The sequence below is a fragment of the Panthera onca genome, chromosome B3 (genome assembly GCF_046562875.1).
Source record: "Panthera onca isolate mPanOnc1 chromosome B3, mPanOnc1 haplotype 2, whole genome shotgun sequence".
Lineage (NCBI taxonomy): Eukaryota > Metazoa > Chordata > Mammalia > Carnivora > Felidae > Panthera > Panthera onca.
The window spans coordinates 99,861,805-99,874,655 of NC_138344.1; the positions used below are offsets into that span (position 1 = coordinate 99,861,805).

The 12,851-nt window shown below is 38.4% G+C and overlaps 1 long non-coding RNA gene and 1 pseudogene across 2 annotated transcripts in view; both read left to right on the plus strand.

The window, feature by feature from the left end:
• The window catches only part of LOC132669867 (uncharacterized), a 171,358-nt gene that overhangs the window by 5,465 nt on the left and 153,042 nt on the right, over positions 1-12,851 (plus strand). The window lies entirely within an intron of this gene.
• Positions 897-1,446, plus strand: LOC132669864 (small ribosomal subunit protein uS11 pseudogene; annotated as a pseudogene).

Consider the following 12,851-nt stretch of genomic DNA (forward strand, 5'->3'; position numbering starts at 1 on the left):
GGAGCAGCCCGCCCGGCAAGGCAGAGCCCCCGAGTCTGGCTTGCAAAAGCAGAGGGGCTGGAAGGAGTGAGTTCTGACAGCCAGCGGGACTTAACATCTGGAATGTTATAAGTCAACAGCTCTAGTCAGAGAGTGGGAGGGCGAGAGGACACCGGGAGGGAGAGGTGTTGAGCTCCAGACGACAGAGCTCAGCTCAGCAGGGGAACAAAGGCGCTGGCCAGCGCCATCTCCCTCTCCCATCCCCCAGCCAAAACCCCAAAGGGAACCAGTTCACCTCACCGAACTTGCTTGCACCATGCAAACACCTAATGCTGTGCTTCTGTGGATCCATCCCTCCAATGGGTCTGCCTCCCTCCTGGTGCCACAGGGCCCCTCCCACAGGGGACCACCAATGGCAAAGCGAGCCAAGCCTGCCCCTCCCACCCCCATGCACCTTGCGGATCCACTCCAGCTAATACACCAGATCCCATCAAAGCAGCACCACAAGCCTGGCAGTGTGCAAGTAGCCCAGACAGGGGCCACACCACTCCACAGTGAGTCCTGCCCCTGGGAGAGGGGAAGATAAGGTTCACACCAGTCTGACTGTGGCCCCAGCCATGGGCTGGGAACAGACATCGGTCTGACTGTGGCCCCGCCCACCAACTCAAGTTACTCCGGACAGCACAGGGGAAGTGCCCTGCAGTTCTGCGCCACTCCAGGGACTATCCGAAATGATAAAACGGAAGAATTCTCCTCAAAAGAAACTCCAGGAAGTAGCGACAGCTAACGAATTGATCAAAAACGATTTAAGCAATATAACAAAACATGAATTTAAAATAATAGTCATAAAATTAATCACTGGACTTGAAAAAAGTATAGAGGACAGCAAAGAATCTATTGCTACAGAGATCAAGGGACTAAGAAACAGGAGGCTTTCTGGTTGCGGAGTCTAGGGAAGATGTGCAGAAATGGCACCTCGAAAGAGGAAAGAAAAGAAAGAAGAACAGGTCATGAGCCTTGGACCTCAGGTAGCTGAAGGAGAAAATGTGTTTGGCGTGTGTCACATCTTTGCATCCTTCAGTGACACTTTTGTCCATGTCACTGATCTTTCTGGCAAGGAAACCATCTGCCATGTGACTGGTGGGATGAAGATGAAGGCTGACTGAGATGAGGCCTCTCCCTACGCTGCCATGTTGGCTGCCCAGGATGTAGCCCAGAGGTGCAAGGAGCTGGGCATCACCACTGTCCACATCAAACTCCGGGCCACAGGAGGAAATAGAACCAAGACCCCCAGACCTGGGGCCCAGTCAGCCCTCAGAGCCCTTGCCTGCTCAGGAATGAAGATTGGGTGGATTGAGGATGTCACCCCCATCCCCTCCGATAACAACTGCAGGAAGGGGGGTCGCCGTGGTCGCCGTCTGTGAACAGGATTCCTCAAATTATTGTTTTCTGGTAATAAACTGCCTTTGTGTAAGCTAAAAAGAAAAGAAAAGAAAAGAAACAGGAGGAGCTAAAAAATGCTATAAATGAGGTGCAAAATAAAATGGAGGTGACCGCAGCTCACATTGAAAAAGCAGAGGAGAGAATAGGTGAATTAGAAGATAAAATTATGGAAAAAGAGGAAGCTGAGAAAAAGAGAGATAAAAAAATCCAGGAATATGAGGGGAGAATTAGAGAACTAAGTGATGCAATCAAACACAACAATATCCGTGTAATAGGAATTCCAGAAGAGGAAGAGAGAGAGAAAGGGGCTGAAGATGTACTTGTACAAATCATAGCTGAGAACTTCCCTGATCTGGGGAAGGAAAACGGCATTGAAATCCAAGAGGCACAGAGAACTCCCTTCACACGTAACTTGAATTGATCTTCTACATGACATATCATAGTGAAACTGACAAAATACAAGCATAAAGAGAAAATTCTGAAAGCAGCTAGGGATAAACATACTCTATATAAAGGGAGACCAATAAGACTAGTGACAGATCTATCTACTGAAACTTGGCAGGCCAGAAAGGAATGGCAGGAAATCTTCAATGTGATGAACAGAAAAACTATGCAGCTGAGAATCCTTTATCCAGCAAGTCTGTCATTCAGAAGAGAAGGACATATAAAGGTGTTCCCAAACAAACAAAAACTGAAGGAATTCATCACCACTAAACCAGCCCTACAAGAGATCCTAAGGGAGATTCTGTGAGTGAAATGTTGCAAGGACCACAAAGTACCAGAGACATCACTACAAGCATGAAACTTACAGACATCACAATGACTTTAAACCCATATCTTTCAATAATAACACTAAATGTAAATGAGCTAAATGCTCCAACCAAAAGACATAGGGTATCAGAATGGATAAAAAAAACAAGACCCATCTATTTGCGGTCTACAAGACACTCACTTTAGACCTGAGGACACCTTCAGATTGAAAGTGAGGGGATGGAGAACTATCTATCATGCTACTGGAAGTCAAAAGAAAGCTGGAGTAGCCATACTATATCAGACAAACTAGACTTTAAATTAAAGATTGTAACAAGAGATGAAGAAGGGCATTATATAATAATTACAGAGTCTATCCATCAGGAAAAGCTAACAATTATAAATGTCTAGCCACCAAATTTGAAGGCACCCAAATATAGGAAATAATCACAAACATAAGCAATCTTATTGATAAGAATGTGGTAACTTCAGGGAACTTTAATACCCCACTTACAATAATGGCTAGATCATCTAGACACAGGATCAATAAAGAAACAAGGGCCCTGAATAATACATTGTATGAGATGGACTTGACAGATGTATTTAGAACTCTGCATCCCACTTTCTTCTCGAGTGCACATGGAACATTCTCCAAGATAGATCACATACTGGGTCACAAAACAGCCCTTCATAAGTATACAAGAATTGAGATCATACCATGCATACTTTCAGACCACAATGCCATGAACTTGAAATCAACCACAGGAAAAAGTCTGGAAAACCTCCAAAACCATGGAGGTTAAAGAACACCCTACTAAAGAATGAATGGGTCCACCAGGCAATTAGAGAAGAAATTAAACAATATATGGAAACAAATGAAAATACAACAATCCAAACGCTTTGGGATGCAGCGAAGGCAGTCCTGAGAGGAAAATACATTGCAATCCAGGCCTATCTCAAGAAACAAGAAAAATCCCAAATACAAAATTTAACAGCACACCTAAAGGAAATAAAAGCAGAAAAGCAAAGACACCCCAAACCCAGCAGAAGAAGAGAAATAATAAAGATCAGAGCAGAAATAAACAATATAGAATCTAAAAAAACTGTAGAGCAGATCAATGAAACCAAGAGTTGGTTTTGTGAAAAAATAAACAAAATTGATAAACCTCTAGCCAGGCTTCTCAAAAAGAAAAGGGAGATGACCCAAATAGATAAAATCATGAATTAAAATGGAATTATTACAACCAATCCCTCAGAAATACAGCAATTATCAGGGAATCCTATGAAAAATTATATGCCAACAAACTGGACAACCTGGAAGAAATGGACAAATTCCTAAATACCCACACACTTCCAAAACTCAATCAGGAGGAAATAGAAAGCTTGAACAGACCCATAACCAGTGAGGAAATTGAATCAGTTATCAAAAATCTCCCAACAAATAAGAGTCCAGACCAGATGGCTTCCCAGGGGAGTTCTACCAGACGTTTAAAGCAGAGATAATACCTATCCTTCTCAAGCTATTCCAAAAAATAGAAAGGGAAGGAAAACTTCCAGACTCATTCTTTGAAGCCAGTATTACTTTGATTCCTAAACCAGACAGAGACCCAGTAAAAAAAGGAGAACTACAGGCCAATATCCCTGATGAATATGGATGCAAAAATTCTCAATAAGATACTAGCAAATCGAATTCAACAGCATATAAAAAGAATTATTCACCATGATCAAGGGGGATTCATTCCTGGGATGCAGGGCTGGTTCAACATTTGCAAATCAATCAATGTGATACATCACATTAATAAAAGAAAAGATCCATATGATCCTGTCAATCGATGCAGAAAAAGCATTTGACAAAATTCAGCATCCTTTCTTAATAAAAACTCTCGAGAAAGTTGGGATAGAAGGAACATACTTAAACATCATAAAATCCATTTATGAAAAGCCCACAGCTAACATCATCCTCAATGGGGAGAAACTGAGAGCTTTCCCCCTGAGATCAGGAACACGACAGGGATGTCCACTCTCACCGCTATTGTTTAACATAGTGTTGGAGGTTCTAGCATCAGCAATCAGACGACAAAAGGAAATCAAAGGCATCAAAATTGGCAAAGATGAAGTTAAGCTTTCACTTTTTGCAGATGACATGATATTATACATGGAAAACCCTATAGACTCCACCAAAAGTATGCTGGAACTGATACATGAATTCAGCAAAGTCTCAGGATACAAAATCAATGTACAGAAATCAGTTGCATTCTTATACACTAATAATGAAGCAACAGAAAGACAAAGAAACTGATCCCATTCACAACTGCACCAAGAAGCATAAAATACCTAGGAATAAGCCTAACCAAAGATGTAAAAGATCTGTATGCTGAAAACTATAGAAAGCTTATGAAGGAAATTGGAAAAGATAGAAAGAAATGGGAAAACACTCCGTGCTCATGGATTGGAAGAATAAATATTGTCAAAATGTCAATACTACCCAAAGCTATCTACACATTCAATGCAATCCCAATCAAAATGGTACCAGCAGTCGTCTTGAAGCTAGAACAAGCAATCCTAAAATTTGTATGGAACCACAAAAGGCCCTGAATAGCCAAAGAAATATTGAAGAAGACCAAAGCGGGAAGCTTCATAATCCCAGACTTTAGGCTCTACTACAAAGCTGTAATCATCAAGACAGCATGGCATTGGCATGAAAACAGACACATAGACTAATGGAATAGAATAGAAACTCAGAATTAGACCCACAAAAGTATGGCCAACTAATCTGTGACAAAGCAGGAAGAATATCCAATGGAAAAAAGACAGTCTCTTTAACAAATGGTGCTGGGAGAACTGGACAGCAACATGCAGAAGCATGAAACTAGACCACTTTCTTACACCATTCACAAAAATAAACTCAAAATGGATAAAGGACCTGAATGTGAGACAGGAAACCATCAAAACACTAGAGGAGAAAGCAGGAAAAAAACCTCTCTGACCTCAGCCACAGCAATTTCTTACTTGACACATCCCCAAAGGCAAGGGAGTTAAAAGCAAAAATGAACTGTTGGGACCTAATGAAGAAAAAAGCTTCTGCACTGCAAAGGAAACAATTAACAAAACTAAAAGGCAACCAACAGAATGAGAAAAGATATTTGCAAATGACATATCGGACAAAGGGCTAGTATCCAAAATCTATAAAGAGCTCACCAAACTCCACACTTGAAAAACAAATAATCCAGTGAAGAAATGGGCAGTAAACTGAATATGAATAGAAAAATGAATAGACACTTCTCTAAAGAAGACATCCAGATGGCCAACAGGCACATGAAAAGTGCTCAACGTCGCTCCTCATCAGGGAAATACAAATCAAAACCACACTGAGATACTACCTCACGCCAGTCAGAGTGGCTAAAATGAACAAATCAGATACTGGTGAGGTTGTGGAGAAACGGGAACCCTCTTGCACTGTTGGTGGGAATGCAAACGGTGCAGCCGCTCTCTGGAAAGCAGTGTGGAGGTTCCTCAGAAAATTAAAAATAGACCTACCCTATGACCAGCAGTAGCACTGCTAGGAATTTACCCAAGGGATACAGGAGTACTGATGCATAGGGGCACTTGTACCCCAATGTTTATAGCAGCACTCTCAACAATAGCCAAATTATGGAAAGAGCCTAAATGTCCATCAACTGATGAATGGATAAAGAAATTGTGGTTTATACACACAATGGAATACTACATGGCAATGAGAAAGAATGAAATGTGGCCTTTTGTAGCAATGCGGACGGAGCTGGAGAGTGTTAGACTAAGTGAAATAAGCCATACAGAGAAAGACAGATACCGTATGTTTTTACTCTTATGTGGATCCTGAGAAACTTAACAGAAGACCATGAGGGAGGGGAAGGAAAAAAAAAAAAAAGGTTAGAGAGGGAGGGAGCCAAAACATAAGAGACCCTTAAAAACTGAGAACAGGGGCGCCTGGGTGGCTCAGTCGGTTAAGCGGCCGACTTCGGCTCAGGTCATGATCTCGCGGTCCGTGAGTTCGAGCCCCCCGTCGGGCTGTGTGCTGACAGCTCAGAGCCTGGAGCCTGTTTCAGATTCTGTGTCTCCCTCTCTCTGACCCTCCTCCATTCATGCTCTGTCTCTCTCTGTCTCAAAAATAAATAAACGTTAAAAAAAATTAAAAAACAAAACAAAACAGAACAAACAGGGTTGATGGTGGAGGGAGGGGAGGGTGGGTGATAGGTATTGAGGAGGGCACCTGTTGGGATGAGCACTGGGTCTTGTATGGAAACGAATTTGACAATAAATTTCATATTTAAAAAAATAATAATAAAAGAAAATAAGCTGATGCTTTGCCTAGGTATCTAGATCTGACTTGTAATTCTAACTGTAACCTGAGCAACCCTGGAAAAGTTATCTTGCCTCTCTGAGTCTCGGGTTCCTCTTCTGTAAAATAGAATACATAAAACCTCTTTCAGGGACAGTTGGAAAAAATAAATATGATAATAAATAAATAAATAAGTATTTGGTAGGATTTGAAGCCATCTGGTCCTGAACTTTTTTTTTGTTGGGAATTTTTTGATTACTGATTTAACTTCATTGATGGAAACTGGTCTGTTCAAATTTCCTATTTCTTCCTCATTACATATTGGGAGGTTTTGGGGAATTTATTTATTTCTTCTAGATGTCTAGTTTGTTGACATGTAAACTTCCCTCTTAGAATTGCTTTTGCTGCATCCCAAGGGTTATGACCCATTGTGTATTCATTTTTGTATCCATGTACCTTGTTTTAAATTTTTTTTAATGTTTTATTTATTCTTGAGAGAGAGACAGAGAGAGAGAGAGAGAGAGAAGGAGCATGGGCAAGGGAGGGGCACAGTGAAAGAGGGACACAGAATCCAAAGCAGACTCCAGGCTCTGAGCTATCAGCACAGAGCCTGATGTGAAGCTTGAACTCATGAGCCGTGAAATCATGACCTGAGCCGAAGTTGGATGCTCAACCGACTGAGGCACCCAGGGGCCCCAGTATCCATGTACTTTTTTTTTTTTTTTTTTTTTTTTTTTTTTTTTTTTTTTTTTTTCAACGTTTATTTATTTTTGGGACAGAGAGAGACAGAGCATGAACGGGGGAGGGACAGAGAGAGAGGGAGACACAGAATCGGAAACAGGCTCCAGGCTCTGAGCCATCAGCCCAGAGCCTGACGCGGGGCTCGAACTCACGGACCGTGAGATCGTGACCTGGCTGAAGTCGGACGCTTAACCGACTGCGCCACCCAGGCGCCCCTCCATGTACTTTTTAATTTCTGCTTTTATTTCTGGTTGATGCATTCATTGTTTAGTAGCATGTTATTTAACCTCCATGTATTTGTGGTCTTCCAGATATTTCCTTGTGGTTGACTTCTATTCATTATGGTCAGAAAAGATGCATGGTATGATTTTAATCTTTTTGAAATCGTTGAAGCTTGTTTTGTGGGCTATTGTGTGATCTGTTCTGGACAATGTTCTATGTGCACTTGAAAAGAATGTGTATTCTGGAGTTTTAGGATGGAATGTTCTGTTCCAGTGTGTCATTCAAAGCCATTGTTTCCTTATTGATTTTCTGTTTAGATGATCTGTCCATTGATGTAAGTAGGGTGTTAACGTCTCCTACCATTATTGTGTTATTATCAGATTAGTTCCTTTATGTTTGTTATTAACAGTTTTATGTATATGGGTGCCTCTGTGTTGGGTGCATAAATACTTACAATTGTCATATCTTCCTGTAGGATTGTCCCCTTTATTATTATATAGTGTCCTTCTTTGTCTCTTGTTATTGTGTTTGTTTTAAAGTCTAGTTTGTCTGATATAAGTATTGCTACACTGGCTTTCTTTTGACAACTGTTTGCATGTTAGATGTTTCTCCATCCCCTCACTTTGAATTTGCAGGTGTCTTTAGGACTAAAATGAGTCTCTTGTAGGCAGTATATGGATGGGTCTTGTTTTTTTATCCATCTGTCACCGTATGTCTTTTGAGTGGAGCATTTAGTCCATTTACATTTGAAGTAATTATTGATAGATATGTATTTATTGCCATTTTATTTCTTGTTTTATGGCTGTTTCTGAAGATTTTCTCTGATCCTTTCTGGTCTTTCTCTTTTTCCTGGTTTACTGTTTGTTTGTGATACATTTGGATTTCTTTCTCTTTATTCTTTGCATATTTTAGTGGCTTTTGACATATGATTACCATTAGGTTTGTATATAACCTCTTTTGTATATAGCAGTCTACATTAAGTTGATGGTCATTTAAGTTTGAACCCATTCTTACTCCTCTTCTCCCTACGTTTTAGGTATATGGTGTCATATATTACATCTTTTTATTTTGTGAGTACCTTGACTGATATTTTATAAAAATATTCATTTTTACTGTGTTTGTGTTTCTTTCCTTTGTACTGTCACTTTTGGTCTCTACTTGAAGGGTGTCTTTAATAGTTCTTGCCAGGCTGCTTTACTGGTTACGAACTCCTTTAATTTTTGTTTGTCTGGGAAACACACACACACTCTCTCTCTCTCTCTCTTCTGAATGATAGCCTTGCAGATTATTTTTTCCCCAGCATGTTGAATATAACATGCCACTCTCTTGTGGCTTGGAAGGTGTCTGCTGAAAAGTCCTCTGATAGCCTATGGGGTTTCCCTTGTATGTAACTATCTCCTTTTGTCTTTCTCCTTTAATAATTTTTTCTTTATCAGTATATTTTGCCACTTTAATTATAATATGATTTGGTGTGGATCTGCTTTTGTTAATTTCGTTGAGGGTTCTCTGTGCCTCCTGGTATATCTTTGTGCCTCCTGGATCTATATATGTATTTCCTTTCCCAGGTTAGGACAGTTTTCAGCTATTATTTCTTCAAATAAATTTTCTGCCCCCCTTTTCTCTCTCTTCTTCTTCTGGTACTCCTCTAATGTGAATGTTATTAAATTTGATGGAATCACTGAGTTCCCTAAGTCTATTCTCATTTTGCATTATTCTTTTCTCTTTCTTTTGTTCAGCTTGATTAGCTTCCATTACTCTGTTTTCTAGGTCACTATTTTGTTCTTCTGCCTCTTTCATCCTGCTGTTAATCCTGTCAAGCATGTTTCACATGTCATTTATTGAGCCCTTTCCTCTGCTATGTTATTCCTTACTTATTGTATATTCTTGGCTCCTTTTTCATAAATTGACCATATATGCATGGGTTTATTTCTGGGCTCTGTTCTATTGCACTGATTTATGTAGCTGTGTTTATGCCAATACCATACCGTTTTCGTTATTATAGCTTTGTAATATAGTTTGAAATCAGGAAGTGTGATGCCCGCAGAATTATTCCTCTTTCTCAGAGTTGCTTTGGCTATTTGGGATCTTTTGTGGTTCTGTTACAAATTTTAGAATTGTTTTTTCCATTTCTGTGAAAAAATGCCATTGGAATTTTGATAAGGATTGCATTGAATCTGTAGATTACTTTGGGTAGAATGGACATTTTAACAATATTAATTCTTCTAGTCCATGAGCATGGAATATCTTTCCATTTGTGACTTCAATTTATTTCATCAATGTCTTAGAGTAGGCATTTTATTCTTTTGAAACAATTGTAAATGGAACTGTATTCTTAATTTCTCTCTTTCAGATAGTTTGTTATTAGTGTATAGAGACTCAACTCAACTTATTATTCTAATGAGGTTTTTTTTTTGGTGAAGTTTTTAGGGTTTTCTATATATAGTATCATGTCATCTGCATGTAGAGACAGTTTACTTTCTGATTTGGATGCTTTTTATTACTTTATCTTGCATCATTGCTCTAGCTAGGACTCCCAGTACTATTTTAAATAAAAGTGGTGAGGGTAGACATCCTTGTCTTGTTCCTGATCTTATAAGAAAAGCTTTCAGTTTTTCACAATTGAGTATGATGTTAGCTGTGGGCTCACTGTATATTGTCTTTAGTATGTTTAGGTATTTTCTCTCTGTACTCTGTTGAGAGTTTTTATCATGAATGGATGTTGTGTTTTGTCAAATGCTTTTGCTGCATCCTTTTAATGTATTGTTGAATTCAGTTTGCTAATATTTTGTTGAGGATTTTTACATCTGTGTTCATCAGGGATATTAGTCTGTATTTTCCTTTTGTTTTAGTGCCTTTATCCGGTTTTGATATTTAATGCTGGCCTCATAAAATAAGTTCGGAAGTGTTCCCTCCTCTTCAGTTTTTTGGAAGAGTTTGAGAAGGATTTGTATTAATTCTTTAAACATTTGATAGAATTCACTAGGGAAGCCATCTGGACTTTTGTTTGTTGGCGGTTTCTGATTACTGATTCAATCTCCTTACTAGTAATTAGTCTGTTCAGATTTTCTCTTTTTTCATGATTCAGTCTTTGTAGGTTGTATGTTTGTAGGAATGTATTCATTTCTTCTACATTGTCTAGTTTGTTGGTATGAAGTTGTTCATAATACTCTCTTATTTGTATTTCCATTGTGTCAATTGTGACATCTCTTTGATATCTGATTTTATTTTGAGTTTTCTCTCTGTTTTTTCCTTGGTGAGTCTAGCTAAATGTTTATCTTTTCAAAAACCAGCTCTTGGTTTCATTGATCTTTTCTACTGATTTTTTTAGTCTCTGCTTCATTTATTTCTGCTCTGATATTTGTTAGTTCCTTCCCTCTACTAACTTTGAGCTTAATTCTTTTTTTAGTTTCATAAGGTATAAAGTTGGGTGGTTTATTTGAGATATTTCTTATTTCTTAATATAGGTATTTATCACTGTGAACTTCCCTCTTAAAACTACTTTTGCTGCATCCTATAAATTTTGGTATGTTATATTCTCATTTTCATTTGTCTCAAAATTTGATTTCTATTTTTATTTCTTTTTTGACCTATTGGTTGTTTGGTAGCATGTTGTTTAATCTCCACATAACTTGTCAGTTTTCCAGTTTTCTTCTTGTAATTGTTTTCTAGTTTCATACCATTGTGTTTAGGAAAAAATGCTTGATATTATTTCAGTCTTTTAAATTTATTAAGATTTATTTTGTGATCTACCCTGGAGAATGTCCCATGTGTGCTTGGGAAAAATGTTTATTCTGCTGCTTTTGGATGGAATGTTCTATAAATGTCTGTTAAGACCACCTGGTCTAACATGTTGTTTAAGTCCTATGTTTCTTTATTGATTTTCTGTCTGGATGATCTATCCAATGATGACAGTGAGGTATTGAAGTCTCCTACTATTATTGGATTGCTGTTTATTTTTCCTTTTAGGTCTGTTAATATTTGCTTTGTATATTTAGGTGCTTCTATGTTGGGTGTATGTAAATTTACAAATGTTCTGTCATCTTACTGGATTGACCCTTTTATCATTAGAAAATTTTTTAATCATAAAAACCATAAAAAAATTTTTTAATGTCTATTTATTTTTGTGAGAGAGATAGCAGGGGAGGGCCAGAGAGAGAGAGGGAGACACAGAATCCAAAGCAGGCTCCAGGCTCTGAGCTGTCAGCACAGAGCCCAAACCAGGGCTCAAACTCATGAATCACGAGATCATGACCTGAGCTGAAGTCAGATGTTTAACCAATTGAGCCACCCAGGTGCCCCTATATAATTAACTTCTTTGTCTCTTATTACAGGTTTGTCTTAAAGTCTATTTTTTCCTCATACAAGTATAGCTACTTTAGCTGTCATTTGATTTCCATTTGCATACACTGTCTTTTCCCATACCTTCCCTTCCCTGTGTGTGTTCTTAAAGTTGAAATGAGTCTCTTATAGGCAGCATATAGTTGGGATATTTATATATTTAAAATCTCTTCAGCCACTCTGTGTCTTTTAATAGGAGAATTTAGTCCATTTACGTTTAAAGTAATTATTGATAGGTATGGACTTACTGCCATTGTGTTCATCGTTTTCTAATTCCTTTGTTCCTTTTTCTTTTGTTCTCTTCGTTTGTGATTGGATGATTTTCTGTATTGGTATGCTTACATTCCTTTTCCTTTATCTTTTATGAATCTAGTATAGGTTTTGCTTTGTGGTTACAGCATGGCTTACATAAAACATATTTATAACTGTCTATTTTAAGTTGATAATAACTTAAAATTTTTTAAAAAAATATTTATTTATTTTTGAGAGACAGAAAGAGAACACAAGCCAGGGAAGAGTAGAGAGAGAGAGAGAGAGGCCCAGAATTCAAAGCAGGCTCCAGGCTCTGAGCTGTCAGCACAGATGCACAATGCAGGGCTTGAACCCACAAACCACAGTGAAATCATGACCTGACCTGAAGTTGGATGCCTAATTGAGTGAGCTACCCAAGAGCCTCAAGTTGAGAACAACTCTTAAGTCCAACTTAATTATAAAGCTCTACATTTTTACTGCCCCCCTTTTATGTTTTTGATTTAACAATTTGTATTCTTTGTGTATCCATTAACAAATCATTGTAGTTATAGTTATTTTTCACTACTTTTGTCTTTTAACCTTCATACTAGTTTTATAAATGATTAACCTACCACCATTACATTAAATTATTGTGAACTTAACCATATATTTACCTTTACCAATGAAATTTATACTCTCATATGTTTTCCTGTTACTAATTAGCCCCCTTTCATTTCAGCTTAAAGAAATTCCTTTAACATTTCTTGTGGATTCGGTGTAATGGTGCTGAACTCCTCCAGCTTTTGCTTGTCTGGAAAACTCTTTTTCT